This window comes from Bubalus bubalis, chromosome 16, assembly GCF_019923935.1.
Source record: "Bubalus bubalis isolate 160015118507 breed Murrah chromosome 16, NDDB_SH_1, whole genome shotgun sequence".
NCBI classification, from domain to species: Eukaryota; Metazoa; Chordata; class Mammalia; order Artiodactyla; family Bovidae; genus Bubalus; species Bubalus bubalis.
In genome coordinates, this window is record NC_059172.1 from 82,458,674 (window position 1) to 82,468,000 (window position 9,327).

Sequence of the window (9,327 nt, forward strand, 5' to 3'; positions counted from 1 at the left end):
TGCCATATTTGTTACATTGTACACAATGATATCATTTGGGAAACTGTCTTCAAAACATGCAATATTGGCTTACCCAAGCCAAACTATAATTACTTTCAGCATATCTCTGGAGATCACAGGCATTCCTTCCATCTTTGATCTCTTTCTTTTTACTGAAAATTATCTGCAAAAATGCTCCAGCAGAAATATTTTTACTAGTGCCATTATGGTACCAAGAAATAGAGTTTTTTTAGATCATTTTATTAAAATTATCATTCACTTTGAATACTTCATCTTCAGTACTCAAGTAGCATTTAGTAATGCAAAAGCCTTGAGGTATATTAATAATCAAGGAAAATCCCAGAGATCTGGTCTCTGGCCTTTTGGCTCTTATATTTAATGTGGAAGGCACTACCATGGATAAGTAGGGGCCAAAGCACACAGTCATTGAGATAGGAAGTGAATCAATGAGAAAGTTTCTCATCTCATTCAAGGTCAAAAGTTTTGTGTCATTTAAGGATAGGGTCAACTCAGTTGATTGAATTATGTTGCAGATGAACAAGCCATTATTACTTTTATATAACAATGGTGATTGCCAAGTCACTGTGATGGAAGCTTAAGGTTGCTGTCATATTCCTGTCAAATACATGCTCTTCACGTGGGAAGTCTCTTCTCTGGTACTTCCCTTCTTTCATTAAAAGCACCTGTCTCCTCAAGAATAACACAAGCAATGATCTTATCAGGATAATCATATCTTCCATTATCTGGGGATCATTTCTGTGAAAGTCAAATGGCTCCTAAAATCTAACTTGAAATATAGTGTTATCAGATACAAGGAAGACCTACACTTATTGTGGTAATAAAGTTGACAATGTGTGCTTGTGTGACAGTGTGTGTTTAACTTCAGTTAAGTTGCATATCAAACAGAATGAGCTGCTAATCTTACTAATCAGTGACTCATTGGGCATTTTCCTACTGGTCCAATGCTAAGTTCAGAACTACTGAGGGTTAGAAGGATGTACTGGGCACAATGCCTTCCCTCAAAGAACCTAAAAATATTAATGAGATATAAAATAACTCAGTAACAAAGACCCACAGATATTTAAAATCAGCATCGGAGAAATTGCAAGACAGAAATGGGTAAGAGACAAGAGGAAACAGCACATTGCTATGTTATATATACATATATATATGTATACACACACACACACACACACACATATGCTCATGACTTACATGTATCAGTGTTTGTTTAATTTCTCCTAATTAAAGATAAACTAATTAATTAATATGTATTAATTAATAATAGAAATGCATTTCCAAACTTTACAAACGGGAAAAAAGTCTCAGGAATGTTAAATACCCTAATTAAGTTACCACTGGAATAGAAATCTAAATATCTGAATTTTTTTTATTACACTAGGGTTTTTAGATTTCATGAAGAAATTGGAACTTTAGGAGGAATAAGAAGACAAGGATGTTAACTAGTAGACAATAGTAAGGATCATTTCCACAGTAAGAAAAGATAAGAAACTGTTACAGAGGTAAAAATGCCAATGATATTTTAAAGGAACAGAGAAGCAGTGGTTTCTTTCAAGTGTTAACTGTAAAATAAAAACATTCATATTTGCTATTATTTGTGTAGAGTTTTAATATTTATGTAGGAATTTTACATACACTATCTCATTTGAAGTTCATGATAACACCATGATTTATCAACCACCAATTGGCACTTGCCATGGGTGCTTGCCATGTACCTCTACAAGGATTAAAGTGAAAGTTGCTCAGTCCTGTCTGACTCTTTGTGACACCAGGGACTATACAATCCATGGAATTCTCCAGGCCAGAATACTGGAGTTGGTAGCCTTTCCCTTCTCCAGGGATCTTCCCAACCCAGGGTTCAAACCCAGGTCTCCCTCATTGCAGGAAGATTCTTTACCAACTGAGCTATCAGGAAAGCCCAATAATTGTGATTAAATCATGCTGAAGCTACTGACCTCTGATACCACCTAAAGAACCTGAGGATGTAGAGCAGAAATGAGGCACTTTCTGCTCCAGGAAAACTGGCAAGACATGTCCACAGATAGCTCAGTGGACTCAGTGAACATGAGTTTGAGCATGCTCTGAGAGATGGTGAAGGACAGGAAAGCCTGGCATGCTGACGTCCATGGAGTCACAGAGTGAGACAGAAGTGAATGACTGAACAACAACAATAACTATGGACAACAGTATGAAGATATTTGAAAAAGCTAAAAATTAAGTTACCATATGATCCAACAATTCCGCTCTTGGGCATTCACCCACACAAACTATAATTCAAAAAGATACGAGCACCCCTGTGACTATAGAAGCACTGTTTTCAATAGTAGAGACATAGAAACAACCTAAATTTCTATCAAAAGATGAATAAGTAAAGAAGATTGATGTATATGTATATACACACACAAGTGAATATTGCTCAGTCACTAAAATGAACAAAACTGTGACATTTACAACATCATGGATGAATCTAGAGATTATGCTAAGTGGAGTAAATCAGAAAGAACAAGACAAATATCATATGATATCACTTTCATATGGAATCTAAAGTACAATACAGATGAACTTATCTATGAAACAAAAACAAGCTTACCAATATAGAGAATAGACTTCTGGTTGCCAAGGTTGAGGGTGGGGAGGAGGTAAGGACTGTGAGTTTGGGATTAGTTCAGTTTAGTTGGGGTTCCCTGGTAGCTCAAATAGTAAAGCGTCTGCCTACAACGTGGGAGACCCGGGTTTGATCCCTGGGTCGGGAAGATCCCCTGGAGAAGGAAATGGCAACCCACTCCAGTATTCTTGCCTAGAAAATCACATGGACTGAGGAGCCTGTTAGGCTACAGTCAATGGCGTCGCAAAGAGTCGGACACGACGTAGTGACTTCACTTCACTTCAGTTTAGTTCAGTCACTCAGTCGTGTCTGACTCTTTGCGACTCCATGAATCACCGCATGCTGAGAGGGTAACAGGTAGGAAGGCCAGGGGTCTCCAAACGGAGGAAATAGGCTGCAAGTGTCAGACATTTTTATCTCTCATAAGCAGCAGGAGGAAACAAACTAGGGATATTTTTTTCTTCTCCATAGAAATTTAAAAGGAGGTTTCTCTTAAAATACTGTGTTTCCATAATGACACCTGGTTTCACCTGAAGTTAACTATTCTCAAACCTTGAATGCATTTTTCTTATGGAAATGTTTGTCTTAAGCTATGTTAATGTACTATGTATTTACCCCAGACTCTGTCTTCAAGTCGGTTCCACCTAATGGCTCAAAATCTACTTGACAAACAAGTATGTTATACTCATATATTGTTCCCCTAATCTATGTAAATGAAACTATTTGTATGGTAATCTGCCCTTCTACAAGATTCAAGTCAATCATTTTATGGCCCAGGATGAATCATCTGGTGCCAAGATTATCCCAAAATGCATCTTATGGATGAAGGGCCTGATGCCATTCTGAGTTTTAAGACATTCCTTTCTTTCATTAACAGACTGCTAGTGACTATATAACATCCAGCACTCTTTCTGCCCCCTTCTGATGCCTATGTCAGAAGCTTTCTCTATCTCCTTTATACTTTAATAGAACTTTATTACACAAAAGCTCTGAGCGATCAAGCCTCGTCTCTGGCCCCGGATTGAATTCTTCTCCGGAGGCCAAGAATCCTGAAGTCTTTTCGTTCAGCAACAACCTTTCATCTTGGAGGCTCATCCGGGATCCTTCAGGACAAGGTAAAGATGCTTGGAGCTCTAGTTCTTTGTTCTCCTAGCGAACACATTTTCTGCTGTACTTTACTAACTCTATGGTGTGCCTGTGTGAATGAATGACATGCCCTGAGCGAAGCAAGTAAGGAGCCCAGCTCTGCACTTCCATGGTGACCTCATACAGCTTATGGCAGAAACCTCTTGGGGGTTTATACCAACCTGCCAATGCCAAGAGGCACCCAATGTCTCCTTTGGGAAACCGATGAGAAATGTGCAAAGCGTGTGGACCAAACTCTCCTTTCTCTGTCAAACTTTTCGGTCTCTTTGACCATTTCATAACTCCTTGGGAATTAGAAGTACTAACTTAATCTATCGGATCATAGACTTGTGATCTATGGGACTTGTGATCTATGCTGTTACGGTGTACTGTTACTTAGGTACCAAACTTGGATTGGTAGTCAGGAAGCGCCTAGCCTCGCTAGGAATCGAAAGTTTGGAAGCTAGATGGAGCTCTAGCTCCAAGAGCATCTCTGAGGTTAAAGGTTACTCAGATTGGAACTACAATGTTTTTTGTTTTTTGTTTTTTTTTTTTTTTTTCCCTTTGGTAACGCTGGCTTCTAGTGGACCAGAGGAGGCTCTTATACTGGTGTGGTGACGCTTGGAAGGAACATCTCAGTTTTATTTTTGTATCGGCCTTATTGTGGTCAGGAAAATACTCAGGGTCGTGCACAGTCACTCAGGTGATGAATGTTTCCCCCAGCAGTTTAGCCTGGGAGGCATTCTGAAAGGTTACTCTGATTACACCCCGGGTGGCATCAGAGGCAAGCAAGGTTTTAATAGTGAAGAGCTGGACGTCAGTCAGGGATGCCATCAGGTCTACCCGTGGTACATCCCCACCCCATCTCGGTGGTAGAACTGAGAGGGACGAGTATGACTCCTGCATCGGTAAGGGACAGACTAAGTCCGACCAGGAAAGAAAAGCTTTTGGTGTAAAGTCTGTCTACACTCCCATCTAGAGCAGGGAGGGACGCCTCCGGTAGAAAGATGGCACTGGTCGCTTTTTTCTCTCTTACAGATGGGAGCTAACAATTCCAGCCTCACTCTTTTGAACTGTATCCTGAAAAACTGGGATAGATTTGATCCCCAGGGCTTAAAAAAGACACACCTGGTCTTCCTATGTGATACTGCATGACCGCGGTACCCACTGGAGGACAGCGAACAGTGGCCAGTTGGAGGGTCTCTTAGGTATAATACAGTTTTACAATTAGACAGGTTCTGTAAAGAACAAGGGAAATGGGTAGAAGTAGTATATGTGTTGCCCTTTCTCTCTCTGCGAAATATGCCAGACTTATGTCCTAAGGGTATAGATTTGGGTGTGAAACCTTCAGCTCCCTCCTGTCCTCCTACTTTGCTCCCGTATCCAGGGCTCCAAACTGAGCAAACTGAAAGCCAGAGAATCCCCCTCCCCCCACCCTCCAAGAAGGGTTACCTTTGTCTCAGTGGAAACCCAAACTGAGATTCAAACTACCCACGTAGAGGTCCAAACATTTCCTGTCTCAGTACTACCTCAGACTACTTTGGTTTCAGTACAAATTCAGACCATCGAAGTAAGAGATGAGATGGAGGACAGGAGACAAAGAGAAAAAGGAAAGCAAGTTTCTTGAATCTATCCCTGGGATCGTATGCACAGAGCAGCCAGAGAGACTGAGGAACAGCCACACAAGCTGTTGCCTCTTCATGAGGCACCCACCGGGAGAAATAATAAGTCTATGAGAATTAATAAGCCTTTGTCTTATCAAGAAATACAAAGAATCAAGGAGGATCTGGGTGACTATTTAGAGGACCCAGGAAAATATACTAGAACTTTTAAAGGTGTTACTCTGCTTTATGACCTTACTTGGAAAGATGTGATGTATATCTTGGGACAGACACTGAATCCTGACTCAAAGAGTCAAGTTTTGGGAACAGCAGTTGCCTATGGAGATGAATCCCTGGTGGTTTACAGGGTGAAGCATCTGCCTGCAATGCAGGAGACCCGGGTTCAATCCCTGGGTCAGGAAGATCCCCTGGAGAAGGAAATGGCAACCCACTCCAGTACTCTTGCCTGGAAAATCCCATGGAAGGAGGAGCCTGGTGGGCTACAGTCCATGGGGTCACAAAATGTCAGACACGACTGACAGACTTCACTCACCTCACTCACTCACTCACAGCAAGCACTCTTTCTAAGTTAGCTATTAATAGAGCCTCGTAGGCTACAGTCCAGGGGATCACAAAGAGTCAGAAACGACTAAGCAACGACACGTTTTGACACATGGAGATGAATGGTTTGGTAATAAATCAGTAGGGAAGAGAGAGGATGAGATATCTGCCCTCCCCACTGGAAATCAGGCAGTCCCAACTACAGAACCAGACTGGGACTACAACACAGTTAAAGAAAGATGTGATCAGAGTCATTTTGTTAGATGTATTCTTGAAGGACTCAGGCAGGCGTGGGCTAAGCCTTTAAACTATGGCAAATTGGCAGACATAAAACAGGAGAAAGAAGCTCCTGGTAAATTCCTAGATAGACTAAGAGAAGCCCTTCACAGATTCACTGAGATTGATCCTGAAAGTGAAGAGGGAAAAGTGATCTTAAAGGATAGATTTCTCACTCAGTCAGCTCCAGATATCCTCCATAAGCTTTTAAAATGGGTGTACGGACGAAATCAGTCTTTAGATAATCTGTTACAACTGGCTCAGACAGTCTATTCTGGTAGGGATTACGAGGAAAAGAAAGAAAGGCAGAGAAAGACAAAGGAACAGGCTGAAGCCTTCGCAATGGCTATGAAAACCGTTCTTAAACAGCCTAAGAAAAATGCCCAGAGGGACCCAGGTGAAAAGGGATGGGCTTGCTATTACTGTGGAAAGGAGGGGCACCTCGAGCGGGATTGCCCTTAGGCATCTAAACCGCCCCGGCTCCATGTCCGGTCTGCAAAGGACCACAGTGGAAGAGAGACTGCCCGCTGAGGTGTAGGTTTCAGGGGTCAGACTCTCAAGACAAACAGTACTGAGGATGCCCGGGGGTCCTCACACAAGCTCTCATCCTAAGTACACCTGAGGAAAGCCAGGTATTAATAATTGTGGGGGGCCAATCCATCTATTTCCTTTTAGATAATGGGACAACTTACTCTGTGCTTACTGAAGCCCCTGGCCTACTTTCTTCACAATCCACTTCTGTAATGGGACTGTCTGGATGAGCCAAAAGGTATTTTTTTCTGTAAGTTGTGACTGGGACTCTGTGCTATTTTCACAAGAGTTTCCGATCATACCAGAGTCTCCCTCACCTCTTTTGAGGAGGAATATACTGAGCAAGGTCCATAACTCTGTTTTCATGAATATGGAGCCCTCCCTTTCTCTCCCTTTAGTTGAACAAAATGTAATCCTAAGGTATGGGCTGATGGAAAATCTGTGGGTCGTGCACAAAATGCTATTCCTGTAGTTGTCAAGCTCAAAGACCCGCACTTATTTCCACATAAGAAGCAGTATCCACTGAAACCTGAGGTTAAGGAAGGGTTAAAACTCATCATCAAAAATTTAAAGGAGCAGGGACCATTAATTCCCATAACAGTCCTTGCAACACTCCTATTTTGGGTATAAGAAATCAAATGGTAAATGGAGACTAGTTCAAAACTTACAAATAATAAATGAGGCGGTAGTTCCTTTACACCCCGTTGTGCCTAATCCTTATACTCTATTGTCTGACATTCCTGAATGAGCCAAATATTTCTCAGTAATCAATTTGAATTATGCCTTCTATTCTGTGCCTTTGGTGGAGGAAAGTTAATGTCTATTTGCCTTTGAAGACCTTACACAGCCAGCTTCTCAGATAACCTGGACAGTTTTGCCCCAGGGATTTTGTGACAGTCCTCACTTATTTGGACAAAGTTTGTCACGGGATCTACAAAACTTTCATAGTTCTAAAGTGGTGGTGTTACAATATATAGATGATATTTTGCTCTGTGCTGAGACAGAGGAAGCTTGTTCACAAGCCTCAGATTTCTTAAGCTTTCTGGCAGGCTGCAGTTACAAGGCATCAAGAAAAAAGGCTCAGCTTTGTCAGCAATCTGTTAGATATCTGGACCTAATCATATCAGAAGGGACTAGGGCCATAGGCCCTGAGAGAATTAAACCTATACTAAATCATCCCCTACCTATTGTTGGGGGAAGCACACTGATTGAAACCACCCACCCTGGCCAGCCACCATAGTAACCATTTGCATGAGTTGTTTTATAACAGGAGATCCTGATAAGGAATACTGAACTAATAAGCCACCACCAACTGGAAGAGTTCGGGAAAGGTCTAAAGGAGACACCACATGTCCTTCCACTCCCCAGAATCCCTCTCACTAGCATCCATCTTGGCTGAGTGATGCGTGGGCCACCAGGAAAGACTCTGAATTAGAGTGATTGGCCAAAGACCACCTGGAAACTAATCCCATCACCATAAAACCCAAGACTGCAAGCCACGTGGCAGAGCAGTTCTCCTGGGTTCACTTACCCTACTGCTCTCCACCCCGGTGCCCTTTCCCAATAAAGTCTCTTGCTTTGTCAGCACATATGTCTCCTCGGACAATTTATTTCAGAGTGTTAGACAAGAGCCCAGTTTCGGGCCCTGGAAGGGGTCCTCCTTCCTGCAACACTATGACTTAACAATTGACAGGATTTTTGGGAATCACAGGGTACTGTCACATTTGGATTCCAGGTTATGGGGAACTTGCCCGGCCTTTAAATAAACATAGGTGAAACTCAGCAGGCCCAAACCGACAAACTGGTTTGGTTTCCAGATACTGCTCTCCTGCAAGCTCCCGCTTTGAGCTTGCCCACAGGGTCAGGATTTAATTTGTTTGTCACTGAAAGAAAAGGTATGGCCTTGGGAGTTTTGACATAACCCCAAGGGCCTCAACAGTAACCTATTGCTTATCTAAACAGAAAATTTGATGTAATTTCACGTGGGTGGCCCCACTGCCTAAGAGTAATTGGGGCAGCGGCTTTATTAACACCTGAAGCTTTAAAAATAGTTAATGGACGAAACCTTACTGTACTGACTTCTCATGACGTGAGTCAAATCTTAAATTCTAAGGTTACTATTTGGATGACAGACAGTAGGCTTCTTAAATATCAGTCATTGTTGTTAGAAGGGCCAGTAACTAAGCTTAAAGTTTGTGGAAATTTAAATCCTGCCACTTTCCTTCCTGAGAAGGAAAATGAAACGCCTGATCAGGATTGTTCCTAATATCTAACTTTAAAATATGCAGCTTGGGAGGATCTAATGGATACCCCATTAGACAATCCTGACATGGAAATATTTACAGATGGCAGTTCTTTTGTTCGGGATGGAGAGCATAAATTAGGTTATGCCCTGGTGACTGCTGAACAGGCTTTAGAAGCAAAATCTCTCCCCCAGGGAACCAGTGCTCAGTTAGCGGAACTTGTGGCTCTGACCGGAGCTCTAGAGTTAAGCAAAGGGCAGCGAGTAAATATCTACACTGATTCTAAGTATGCTTATTTGACTTTACATGCTCATGCTGCAATATGGAAAGAAAGACAGTTTAAAACAGCAACTGGAGAACCTAT

At 42.0% G+C, this 9,327-nt stretch overlaps 1 long non-coding RNA gene across 1 annotated transcript; it reads right to left on the minus strand.

The window, feature by feature from the left end:
- Positions 1-3,971: 3,971 nt before the first annotated feature.
- On the minus strand, positions 3,972-5,813 carry LOC123464991. Its single transcript, XR_006640062.1, has 3 exons — positions 5,579-5,813; positions 4,744-4,745; positions 3,972-4,098 (listed from the first exon to the last, which is right to left on the minus strand). It is a non-coding gene; the product is annotated as an uncharacterized LOC123464991 (long non-coding RNA).
- Between the last annotated feature and the right edge of the window lie 3,514 nt (positions 5,814-9,327).